Source organism: Scyliorhinus torazame, chromosome 10 (genome assembly GCF_047496885.1).
Source record: "Scyliorhinus torazame isolate Kashiwa2021f chromosome 10, sScyTor2.1, whole genome shotgun sequence".
Taxonomy (NCBI): domain Eukaryota; kingdom Metazoa; phylum Chordata; class Chondrichthyes; order Carcharhiniformes; family Scyliorhinidae; genus Scyliorhinus; species Scyliorhinus torazame.
In genome coordinates, this window is record NC_092716.1 from 56,917,616 (window position 1) to 56,930,384 (window position 12,769).

Here is a 12,769-nt window from a genome sequence, read left to right on the forward strand (position 1 = left end):
CACCTCCGGTCCGTCCGCAAACAGGACCCGGACTTTCCTATCGCTTGCCATTCAACTCACCACCCGGCTCTCACGTCCACATGTCCATCCTTGGCCTGCTGCAATGTTCCAGTGAAGCCCAGCGCAAAGTGGAGGTACAACACCTCATCTTCTGTTACAGCCTTCCAGACGTAACATTGAGCTCAACAATTTCAGACTGTGAACTCCACCTTCAGCCCATTTTTATATCTATCAATTTATTTTCATTTCTTCTATTTTACCTCACCATTGTTCTCCCTCCTCCCATTCCACTTGGACCAACTGTTCCTGGTTGCTCTTTGACTCACCTTTGTTCTGCCATTCACACCTTCTAATCTCTTTACGTGCTACTATCAACACCCTCCTTAGCCTTAATCACCCCTAATTACAGTCCTTTTGTCTTCTGTCCCCAATATCTTTATCAATCACCACCTATCACTGGCCCCCTATCCAGCCCCACTGCTCCACGCACCCCGCTTCCCTCACTACAGTATAAAGCTGACCCCATTTCCAGTTCTCTCTAGCTTTAACAAAGAGTCATCTAGAATTGAAGCATCTCTCCACAGATGCTGTCAGGTCTGCTGAGATTGTCCAGTGTTTTCTGTTTTTGTTTCATATTCCAGCATCCGCAGTAAGTTGCTTTTACCTTAAATACACCTTCTGCTTCGCATAGGTGGAGAACACACCCATTACTTCGGTCTAAATGAAGAAGGCCATTCAAGTGGACCCAACATTGTCCAAAATCATGGACCTTGTGATGCACAACAACTCTTCCCTGGACTTCCAAGTCTCACCTGATCTTCAACATTACATTTCCAGGAGAATGGAGTTGTCAGTCACTTCAGGATGTTTGCTTTGGGCCATGAGTTATTACTCCATCAACATTTAGGAAACCAGTGCTTGCATTCAGGACACTGTGGAATAGTTTGCTTGAAAGAGATCAAGTTACTTTTGGTGGCCCGGCCTGGACCAAGACATTGAAGCCAAGACAAGATCTTGGTCTTCATGGCAGAGTGTGAAAACTATGCCTCAATTGACACTCCTCCATCCATGGGATTAGCCAGCAAACCCTGGGAAAAATAGCCATGTCGAAAATGTTCATGATTGTGGATGCTCATTCCAAAAGGCCAGATGTTTCAGTAATGTCCTCTATTACTGCTGTGAGTTCAATTCAAAGGTTACGAGAAATGTAGTCATTACAGGTTACCTCAACAACTTGTGACTGATAATGAACTGATAATGAACCTCAATTTGTTTCGCAAGAGTTTGAGTGTTTTTTAAGATGTAACGGAACTCACCACGCCACCACCATACCACCTATCCACCAATAGATTAGCAGAGAGTTTTGTTCAAATCATGAAACACACTTTAAGGTCATTGCAAGGATATTTCTCTATTCAAAGATCTCTGGCCACAGTTCAGCTGACAGATCGAAACACGCCATATGCTAATAATAATAATACAGACTAATGGGACGGCAACTGCGCACTTGGATTTGATCTGCTGAAACCAATGAATACATGACAAGTTGCGCAAGATCCAGTGTGGTATGTTGGCGCAGTGGTTAGCACTGCTGCCTCACACTGCCAAGGACCTGGGTTCGATCCTGGTCCCGGGTCACTGACTGTGTGGAGTTTGCATATTCTCCCCGTATCTGCGTGGGTCTCACCCCCACAACCCAGAGTGGATGGATTGGCCATGCGGATTTGCCCCTTAATTGGAAACAAAAGGAATTGGGTACTCTAAATTTATTTTTTGTAAAGTTGTGCAAGATCAACAGTATGATCAAGTGGCGGGAACAGCACAAAGATCAAAGCCAAGGATTTTCCGTTTGGAACAAAAGGTTCTAGTTGGTAATTATGCTACTGGCCCTAAACTAGTGCCTGCTACTGTGATTGCTCAGACAATACCGGTTTCATACACAGTCCAAGCACCAAATGATCTCACCTGGCATGGACATGTTGACCAACTGCTGCAAAGTCAAGCTCCATGTAAGGATACACCTCTTATGGAAGATCCTGATTTCACCACTTCCAGTGAGCTATTTCCAAGTCAAAGAATGCCACTTTCAGTCTCACCTCCTCAGACTAGCTTGACTGAAGTTGGCGTTGTCTCGCATTCACCCCATTCATTTATTAGATAAAACTTGAACTTTGGCTCAAAGTCCTAAATTGACATCAATCTGCAATGAACATTATTACTCTGTAAACCGGAAGTCTGCCGTAACCCATACTGACAGAGAAAACCTCCTGAGCATCATAGTCAGGGCAAACCCATTTTTTTTTGAGTCAGTCTACCTTCTTTCCCCAATTCAGAAAATGTTTTATTTTACCAACATTTCCAATAAGGAGGAAGGAATATGTATTGTATGTTTTGTCTGGCTTTCTGTACTTTGCAAGCCAGTGCATTGTGGTTGTAGGACCCATATTTTCTCATTAGTTTGACTGAGACAGCAGTGAAGATCAGTTGCGATATTAATCACCTGCTCCTGTGTCTACTTGTGTATTGACTGATCTTGAAAGGTACCAGGACCAAAAACATAACATATGCCAGGGGCCAACCCTGGTTCAACGTATATCGGGAGCAGCATCAAGCATACTGTGAACCTGTTGAAGCTGCAACATAGGATTACATGCATGCTATGCAGTGGAAGCCGAATGCTGTAAAAAGAGCTACGCAATCCCAAAACACTGATGAACGCTCTGCAATCCTGCCACATCTAGTCATGAGTAGTCATGGACAATTAAACCACTAACCAGAGGAAGTGTCTCCGCCAACATCCCCATCTCCAATGATGGGGTCTAGCATATCAGTATAAAAGACAAAGCTGAAGCATTTGCAGTCATCTTCAAAAGTGTCAAGTGAATTATCCAGCTCAGCCTCCTCAAGGTCCCCATCATAGATATCAGTCATCAGACAATTCAACTCATTTCATGTCTCAAGAAATGGCTGAAATCAGTGGATGCAGCAATGTCTCTGGGGCATGCAAACATCCCAAGTACAGCATTGTAGACTTGTGCTCCAGAGCTAGCTGTGGCCTTAACCAAACTGTTCCAGTACAGCTACAACAAACACTGGCATCGACTCAACAATGTGAAAAATTGCACAGTATGCCCTGTCCACAAAAAGCATGACCAATCCAACCCAGCTAATTTTCTCCCATCTATCTACTCTAAATCATCAAAATGCTAAAAGGTACTACTGACAGTGCTATCTAGTGCTGAATTATAGCAATGCTCAGTTTGGATTTTGCCTGAGAAACTCAGCTCCTGGCTTCATTACACCCTTAGTTCAAACATGAACAAGAGGTGAAGTAACCTTCCGTGACAGCAAGGCAGCACGTGACCGAGTGTGGCATAAAGGAACCCAAGCAACCTTGAAGTTCATAGGAATCAGGGGGAAACCCCTAGGCCTAACCATTTCCAAATGCTTCATCAATGATCTTCCGTCCAAGACAAGGTCAGAGGTGGCATATTTGTTGATGGTTACACTATATTAAGTAGCATTTGCAAATCCTCAGATACTGAAACAGGCTGTTTGCTCCTACAGCAAGACCTGGACAACATTCAAGCTTGGGCTGAGAGCTGGCAAGCAACATTCATGTCACATCAGGGCCAGCAATGACCATGTCTAAAAACATGCATCCATTCATACAAATACAAAAGCACACCAGTGGCTGGGAATTCTTTGGCGAATAACTCGCTTCCACTCCCCCCCCCCCCCCCTCCCAGCCCCCCCCCTCCCTCCCACCCCCGCCACCACCATCCCAACGCCCTGAAGCCTGTCTTACATCTACATGCACAAGTTAAATATGTAAGGAAACAGTCTCCTCTTGCCTGTATGTGTTCTGCTGCCCCCAACAACCCTCAAGATGCTCGACAGCCTCCAGGACAAAGGAACAAGCTTGATTACCGCATCACCAACCTTAAACACTCATTCCTTCCAACACCAGCAAACAGTAGCAGCAGTGTGTAGCATCTACACTGCACTATAGCAACAAGATGATAACCCTGCAACAGCACTTACCAAACCTGCAATCTTTACCACCTAAAATGACAGGGGAATGGGAACACCACCGCCTGCATGTTCCCCCCCCCCGCCCCGCCCCGCCCCCAAGTCATTCACCATGCTCACTTGGGACTATATCACCAAACCTTCACTGTTGCTGGGAACTACATAACTGTGGTACCCCTATAACATATGAACTAGCAGTTCAAGAAAGCAGCTCATCATCCGCTTGAACAGCAATAAATGTTGGCCTTGCCAACCATGTCCAATTCCCAAGAACAAATTAAATTGATTCCATGCATTTTGAAAATATATGAGCTGGGTGTCAAAATATATTCATCAGCTAATTAATACCCAAGATGATTATTGGCTATCTACTGGAGTGTTCTGGTCAGTAAACTTGTTTATTTATTGAAGAAATTCCAATATATTGAGGTATCAATTGGTGCGAGGCCTCTGTGGGTTGGTTCAAAACAGTTTTATGAATAAATAACATTGAACTACCCAGCCTACCTCTTGCAAAAATGTCAAATGCAGTCACATGTCCTCTCACCCCAATAGAAATTAATAATCTTTTTACTTTAATAAAATCTTCATTTCCACCACTCAACTACTCCGGAATTCTGTCATTTTCTTATTTGAAAAATGTTGCCAAAATTTCCCAGTTACTTTTGACAGCCTTAACTTTAAACTGTCTCTTCTATTCCTGGTACCTGGCACCTGACACAGCTAATTGTCCATACAGACCATCTTGAAGCTCTCTAAATTCCAATGTAGATGACCCACCCTCACAACTCGGCCTCCATTCAGGATTTGGCCTCCTGCACACTTCCTCCGATAATTCTTAGTCTTTTCCTACTAAGGAGACCAACTGAATAGTCCTCCAGACACAGGTCATATGCCATTTCAACATCACTGACTTACCTAGGAGAATATTTTTTGAGTCCTGATCTGTAATAAGGTTTCTAACTAGCTGCGAAAATGAATTAGAAAATAAAGGACATATGATCTGCCCGATAAATCACACTCTTGGCTATATGCCCAAATGTTTTATCTAGTTTCATTACCACCTGGAAGCATTTAAGTTCTGGTTTGAACACCCTATCCTCAAACTATTTTTCATTGCTGTTAGCTCTAATGCAAACCAGAATGCTGATTACGTATATTAAGTTTCATGTCCTTACACTCATGTACATTGCACTCCATCTACTACCTTTACCCAGTGAACTATCATGTACAAGGTTCACATGGAGTTGAACATCCTCATCCAACTGGTGTATCTCTTTGATGCCTGTGGTTCTAGATAGTGGCCTGTGGCTCTAGATAGTGTATCAGCAACAATGAGATGCTTGCCCAGTGTGTAAATCAAAGTCATACCACTGGAGCTTCATGATCATTTGATGAATCCTCGAGGACATCTCGTTACGATTTTTCTTAACTATAACGACCAGTGTTCCGTGATCAGTTTCCACCACAAGCTTTGGAAGACCATATACATAGTCATGGAACTTAGTAAGAACATTAATTAAACCGAGGCATTCCTTTTCAATTTGCGCATACCTATGTTCCGTATCTGACATTGATCTGGATGCGCAAGCGACTGCAAGCCAGTATTCTTCCATATCTTGTTGTAGAAGATGTAGACAATGTATAGACGCTCTCGTAAGAACGGGATATGGCGCGCGACTCATCGATTGACAGTTCCAACGCACCACAGCAAAAAACTGCACCAACCTCCTCAGAAGACAAACATGGGACACAACCGACAGAGTACCCTTCATCGTCCAGTACTTCCCGGAGCAGAGAAACTACAACATCTTCTTCGCAGCCTTCAACATGTCATCGATGAAGACGAACATCTTGCCAAGGCCATCCCCACACCCTCACTACTTGCCTTCAAACAACCGTGCAACCTCAAACAGACCATTGTTTGCAGCAAACTACCCAGCCTCCAGGATAACAGCAAACACGCCACCACACAACTCTGCCATGGCAACCTCTGCAAGACATGCCAGATCATCGAATGGGTATCACCATTACACGTGCGAACACCACCCACCAGGTACGTGATACATACTCGTGCAACTCGTCCAACGTTATCTACCTTGACGGGCAGCACGGTGGCCTTGTGGATAGCACAATTGCTTCACAGCTCCAGGGTCCCGGGTTCGATTCCGGCTTGGGTCACTGTCTGTGCGGAGTCTGCACGTCCTCCCCGTGTGTGCGTGGGTTTCCTCCGGGTGCTCCGGTTTCCTCCCACAGTCCAAAGATGTGCAGGTTAGGTGGATTGGCCATGATAAATTGCCCTTAGTGTCCAAAATTGCCCTTAGTGTTGGGTGGGGTTACTGGGTTATGGGGATAGGGTGGCGGTGTTGACCTTGGGTAGGGCGCTCTTTCCAAGAGCCGGTGCAGACTCGATGGGCCGAATGGCCTCCTTCTGCACTGTAAATTCTATGATAATCTATGATAATCTACCTCATACTCTGCAGGAAAGGATGTCCCAAGGCGTAGTACATTGCCGAGACCATGCAGACACTGCGAAAATGGATGAATGGACATCGCGCGCCAATCGCCAGGCAGGAATGTTCCCTTCCAGTCGGGGAATACGTCAGCAGTCAAGGGCATTCAGCCTCTGATCTTCAGGTAAGCATTCTCCAAGGCGGCCTTCAGGACGCGCAACAACGCAGAATCGCCGAGCAGAAATTGATAGCCAAGTTACTCACCCATGAGTACAGCCTCAACTGGGACCTTGGATTCATGTCTCATTACATTCACCCCCCACCATCTGGGCTGGGCTTGCGAAATCCTACCAACTGTCCTGGCTTGAGACAATTCACACCTCTTTAACTTGTGATTATCCCTCTCTCCAGTCGCACCGTCTGGACCTGTAAAGATTTAATTATCTGCAAAGACACACATTCAAAGTACCATCTTTCATCATTGACTTTGTCTATATATGCGGTTGTGGAAACCACCTCTTCACTTACCTGATGAAGGAGCTGCACTCCGAAAGCTAGTGATTCAAACCAAACCTGTTAGACTTTAACCTGGTGTTGTAAGACTTCTTATTGTTGTTGAAGGACTGCTCCCAAGCCACCCTATAATGCATCCATCAAAATTTTCGTATTTTTTTGCTGGGTCGAAAAATGTCTGGACTAGCGCTGTTGTCAATGATTCTTGTAATGCTGGCCATTTCTGTTCATGGCTTGTAGACCATTGGAAGATTGCGTCTTTCTTGCTAGTCTCTTTGAGGTGTACAGTTTTAGCTGCAAGATTGGGAATGAATTTTCCAACAAAATTTATCATCCTAACATTCGTAATATATCTTTTTTATCATTGGGATGAGCAATCTGCAAGATTGCCTTTATTTTATCTTGATCAGGCTGAACACCTTGTGCAGAGAGCTCATCTCACAAGAAAGTGATACTGCCCACAGCAATTTGACATTTAGTCTTGTTCAACTTAAAACCATTCTTTTTAATGCTCTTCCGGACCCCAAGAAGCCCTTTGTCATGGTCTTCCCATGTTGATCCCCAGATAATTATATCAACATAACCTTGGACTCCTGGAATCCCTTCAGCTATGTGCTCCATGTGGCATCTTTAAGAAGCAATATCTTCCAAAAGGTATGTTGAACATACATAACTTTTGCGCTTTGTCTACTTTAAGCTGCCAGAAGCCTTGTGCCGTGTCTAACATGTTATTTCCTCCCTTTTTGTTATTGGATAATGTTCTTTTTTAATGTTGAGGTTCAGGTCTTTAGGGTCCATACAGATTCGTAGGTCACCATTTCTCTTCTTGACACAAACCTTCTCCTTTAATTGGATTTTATACATGTACGGTAAAGTGCCAAAGACTTGAATTATCTTAGGAAATTCCTTCAGTATGTAATCTACTGATACATGTGGACTGGTTGCAGAACTGCCTGCACTGTAAACTCGCTTAACTAGCTGAAGTTCCTCACATGCTTCTACTCGCATTCTGCCGCTACAATGGAAACTTTTAGTGTGAACTCTGTTTTCACATTTACATCGAGCTTGCATGCTCCAACGTTGTGATTTCATTTCCGCTGTAGTCTCTTAACAATGCTGTTTTGTTTACTACTTGCGGTTTAATTCTCAGCTCTTTTAAATCTGACAAAGTAATAAGGTTGGCCCTCGCACAGTGTCGAGTTTGAAGGTTATTAGTGTAAAATTAATCACTATGGAACTGTCCATTTATCTTTTGGAATAGTTGGATTTAATTCACTGTTGCTGCAAATTGTCAAGAAAGCATTGTCAGTTGGCATGACTTGATGATCCTTGTCTTCACTGGAAATCATATAGACAAAGAAAGTGTCTTCGAGGCACACTTCATGACTTTTGTTTGCACCACATTTTTCTTGGAAAAGCAGTCACAAAATGATTTTTGCTGTTACAGTTGGAGCATCTCTTTCCAAAACTATCAAATGACTTGCCTGTTTTCTGGTGCATGTGAAATACAGTGCACTCGAAGGTTTCATTTTTTTTTAAGGAGAGCAAGGCCGATCAACTTGCTTGAGAACTTTGTCAAAGTTCTTGCTATCGAAGGCAAACGTGTTAAAAATTTTAATTGTTTGGGGACCTGCTACAGTGAGCAGCAACGCAATACGTCTCTCATCTGGCTGTGCCTGCAGACCAAGGGCTGCAACATAGAGTTTGAACTGCTGCTTGAACACCCGCCAATTCTCATCTACGTTACCAGTAAGCCGAAGCTGTTGAGACCTTCCAGCCTGGGCTTCGAATTCTTACCGTGCGTTGAGTACTAGTTGGCAGTAGCTTACGAGGTTAGTAGGAAAAATTGTTTTCTTATTGTACCTTCTTGTTCAGAGTTATTTTAATTGTTTGGATCGCTGCAGAATCTTGATCTTCAGACCTGTCATGTTCTGTACACTGGCCGGTTTGAATGTTGCAGTAGAGAACATTTAATCCTGGATTAGTTAAAATAATTTATGATAAAACAAATGTATGGTAAAGATAACTGGAATACAAACTACTAATACTAATTAATCTAGAGCTACTGCAAAAAATGTCTATCCACCAACACAACTTACTCCCAACTCCCCTAGGCACAGAGTCACATGGTAGGTTTACACTGCCACATGCTGGTCAGAGGTCATGTACATTATTATATACAAGATTGCATATTCATATGCATATCATCACACTCCACTGTAGAAGAATACATGGTCATCATGGACAGGCAAGTCCATCATGGTTGTGCAGGAGGAGACTTAATATGTAAACCATCAAATGATTAAAACCTGTAAGTGGATTCAAAAACCGGAGGGAGACCAAGAATTCCACTCTGGGTTTCATCACATCCTTATCCTTGTTTTACTTATTCTTAACTGACCTACATATTTTTAATTCATTCATGAGATGTGGGTATCGCCGACCAGGTCAGCATTGATTGCCTATCCCTAATTGCCCTTGAGGCGGTGGTGGCAACTTACCTTCATGTGGGGAGGGTACCACCCACAGTGCTATTGGAGGGGATTCCAGGATTTTGACCCGGCGACAGTGAAGGAACGGTGATATATTTTCAAGTCAGGGTGGTGAGTGGCTTGGAGGGGAACTTGCAAGTGATGATGCTCCCATGTGTCTGCTGCCCTTGTCCTGCTGGATGGTAGTGGTTGTGAAGGTGCTGTCGAAGCTTTGGGAAGTTGTTGCAGTGCATGAGTTAGTCACAGGACTACTCGCCTCTCATCTGCTCTTGTATGGCAAGCCCAGTTAAGTTTCTGATTAGTAACCCTCAGGATGTTGATAATGGGGGAATTTATTGATGGTAATGCCATCGAATGGCAATGGGTGATGGTTAGATTCTCTCTTATTGAAGATGATCATTGTCTGGCACTTCTGTGGCATGAATATTACTTGCCACTTATCAGCCCAAAGCCTGGATATTGTCACGGTTTTGCTGCATTAGATATAGCCTCCATCAGTATCCGAAGAGTTGGGAATAATGCTGAACAATAATCATCAGCGAACATCTCCACTTCTGACCTTATGACGGGAAGGTCATTGATGAAGCAGCTGAAGATGGTGGAGCCTAGGACACTATCCTGTAGTTATATCCTGGGACTGAGATGATTGATCTCCAACAGCCACAACCATCTGTGTTGGGTATGACAAACCAGCAGAGTTTTCCCTTTGATCCCAGTTTTGCAAGGATCCTTGATGCCACACTCCGTTGAATGCTTCCTGGGTGTCAAACGCAGTCATTCTCACCTCATCTCTGGAGTTCAGCTCTTATGTCCATGTTTGAGCTAACACTATGAGGTCAGAAGCAGAGCGGCCCAAGCGGAACCCAAATTGTTCCATAGTGGGGTTATTGCTAGGCAAGTACTGATTAATAGCACTGTTAATGACACCTTGCATCACTTTAGTGATGGCTAAGACTGATTAGACTTCGCTGGCTAGGCTAGCTTTCATTGCATTCAAGGTGGTGGTAGTGAGCTGCATTCTTGAACCGCTGCAGTCCATGTGGTGTAGGTACAAGTATAATATTGTTAGGAAAGGAGTTCCAGGATTTTGATCTAACGACAGTGAAGTAATGATTATATATTTTTAAGTAAGGCTAGTGAGTGGTATGGAGGGAAGCTTCCAGGTAGCAGTGTTTTGTTTTTAAAAAAATAATTTTTATGAGGTTTTCACAGAATATCAATAACAAAATGAAAAAGGAACCCAACAGGGTTAAATACAAAAGTCAAAAAACAACCCTCCATACCCCCTCCCCCCTGTACAAAAGTGATAAATTAACACCCCAACTTAACACAGAGCCAACATAGCAAATATATACACCCCCTCAGATCCCCCAGTGTAAATAAACATAAATAAAGTAAACCCCCCCCCCTCCAGAGTTGCTGCTGTCATCGACCAATGTCTACCGTTCTGCCAGGAAGTCTAAGAACGGTTGCCACCGTCTGGAGAAACTTGTACCGACCCTCTGAAGGCGAATTTCACCCTCTCCAACTTAATAAACCCCACAATATCGTTGATCCAGGATTCCACACTTGGGGGCCTCACATCCTTCCACTGAAGAAGAATCCTTCGCCAGGCTACCAGGGACGCAAAGGTCAGAATACCGTCCTTTTCGCCTCCTGCACTCCCGGGTCCTATGCCATCCCAAATATTGCGAGCCCCCAGTTCGGCCTGACCCTGGAACCTACCACCCTCGACACGGTCCTCGCTACACCCCTCCAAAATTCCTCTAGCGCTGGGCATGCCCAGAACATATGGGTGTGGTTTGCTGGGCTCCCTGAGCATTTAACACACCTGTCCTCGCCCCCCAAAAACCAGCTCATCCTTGTCCCGGTCATGTGTGCCCTGTGCAGCACCTTAAACTGTATGAGGCTGAGCCTCACGCACGAAGAGGAAGAGTTCACCCTCCCTAGGGCATCTGCCCACGTCCCTTCCTCGAGCTCCACTCCCAACTCCTCCTCCCACTTAACTTTCACCTCCACCACCGAGGCCTCCTCCTCCTGCAACACCTGGTAAGTTCCAGAGATCTCCCCCCCCCCCCCCCCCCTCCGAGAGCACCCTGTCCTGTACTGTGCGTGGCAGTAGCCACGGGAATTCCACTACCTGCCGCCTGGCAAACGCCCTTACCTGTAAGTACCTGATGGTGTTCTCCAGGGGGGAGCCCATAAGTCTCCTCCAGCTCATCCAGGCTGGCGAACTTCCCGTCCACAAACAGGTCTCCCAACCTTCGTATTCCTGCCCTGTGCCACCCTGAAAACCCTCCATCTGTCCGCCCTGGGATGAACCGGTGATTCCCCCATATTGGGGTCCACACCGAGGCCCCAACTTCCCCCCTGTGCTGCCTCCACTGCCCCCAGATTTTGAGGACAGCCGCCACTACCGGGCTCGTGGTATACCTCCTTGGAGGGAGCGGCAGCGGCGCCGTTGCCAGTGCCCCCAGACTCGTACCCACACAGTACGTCATCTCCAGCCTCTTCCATGCAGCCCCCTCCCCCTCCATCACCCACTTGCGCACCATCGTCACATTGGCGGCCCAGTAGTACCCACAGAGGTTGGGCAGCGCCAGCCCCCCCCCTCCCCCCCCATATCTCTACTCCGTTCCAGGAGCACCCTTCTCACCCTCGGAGTCCCTCCCGCCCACACAAACCCCATTATGCTCCTGTTGACCGGCCTAAAAAAAGGCCTTCGGGATAAACACTGGGAGGCACTGGAACAGGAACAAAAACCTTGGGAGCACCGTCATTTTGACTGACTGCACCCTACCCGCCAAGGACAGTGGCAACATGTACCCACTTCTTGAACTCCTCCTCCATTTGCTCCACCAGCCTTGTGAAATTAAGCCTATGCAGGGCCGCCCCAGCTCCTGGCCACCTGAAGCTCCTCTCTGCCCTTTTTAGTGCGAGCTCGCTAATCCCCCTCTCCTGGTCCCCTGGGTGAACCACGAACAGCTCGCTCTTCCCCATGTTGAGCTTGTACCCCGAGAAATCCCCGAAGATCGTCATTACCTCCTGCATTCCCCCCCACCGGATCCGCCACATATAACAGCAAGTCGTCAGCATAGAGCGACACCCTATGCTCCTCACCACCCCCCTCCAGATCTTCGGCTACGTCAGTGCCGTCAGTGTCAATTGCCAGTGCGCAGAGCAGGGCGGACGGGGACACCCCTGCCTCATCCCTCGGTGCAACCGCAAGTACTCAGACCTCCTCCTGTTTGTGGCCACAGTCGCCATCGGGACCTCATA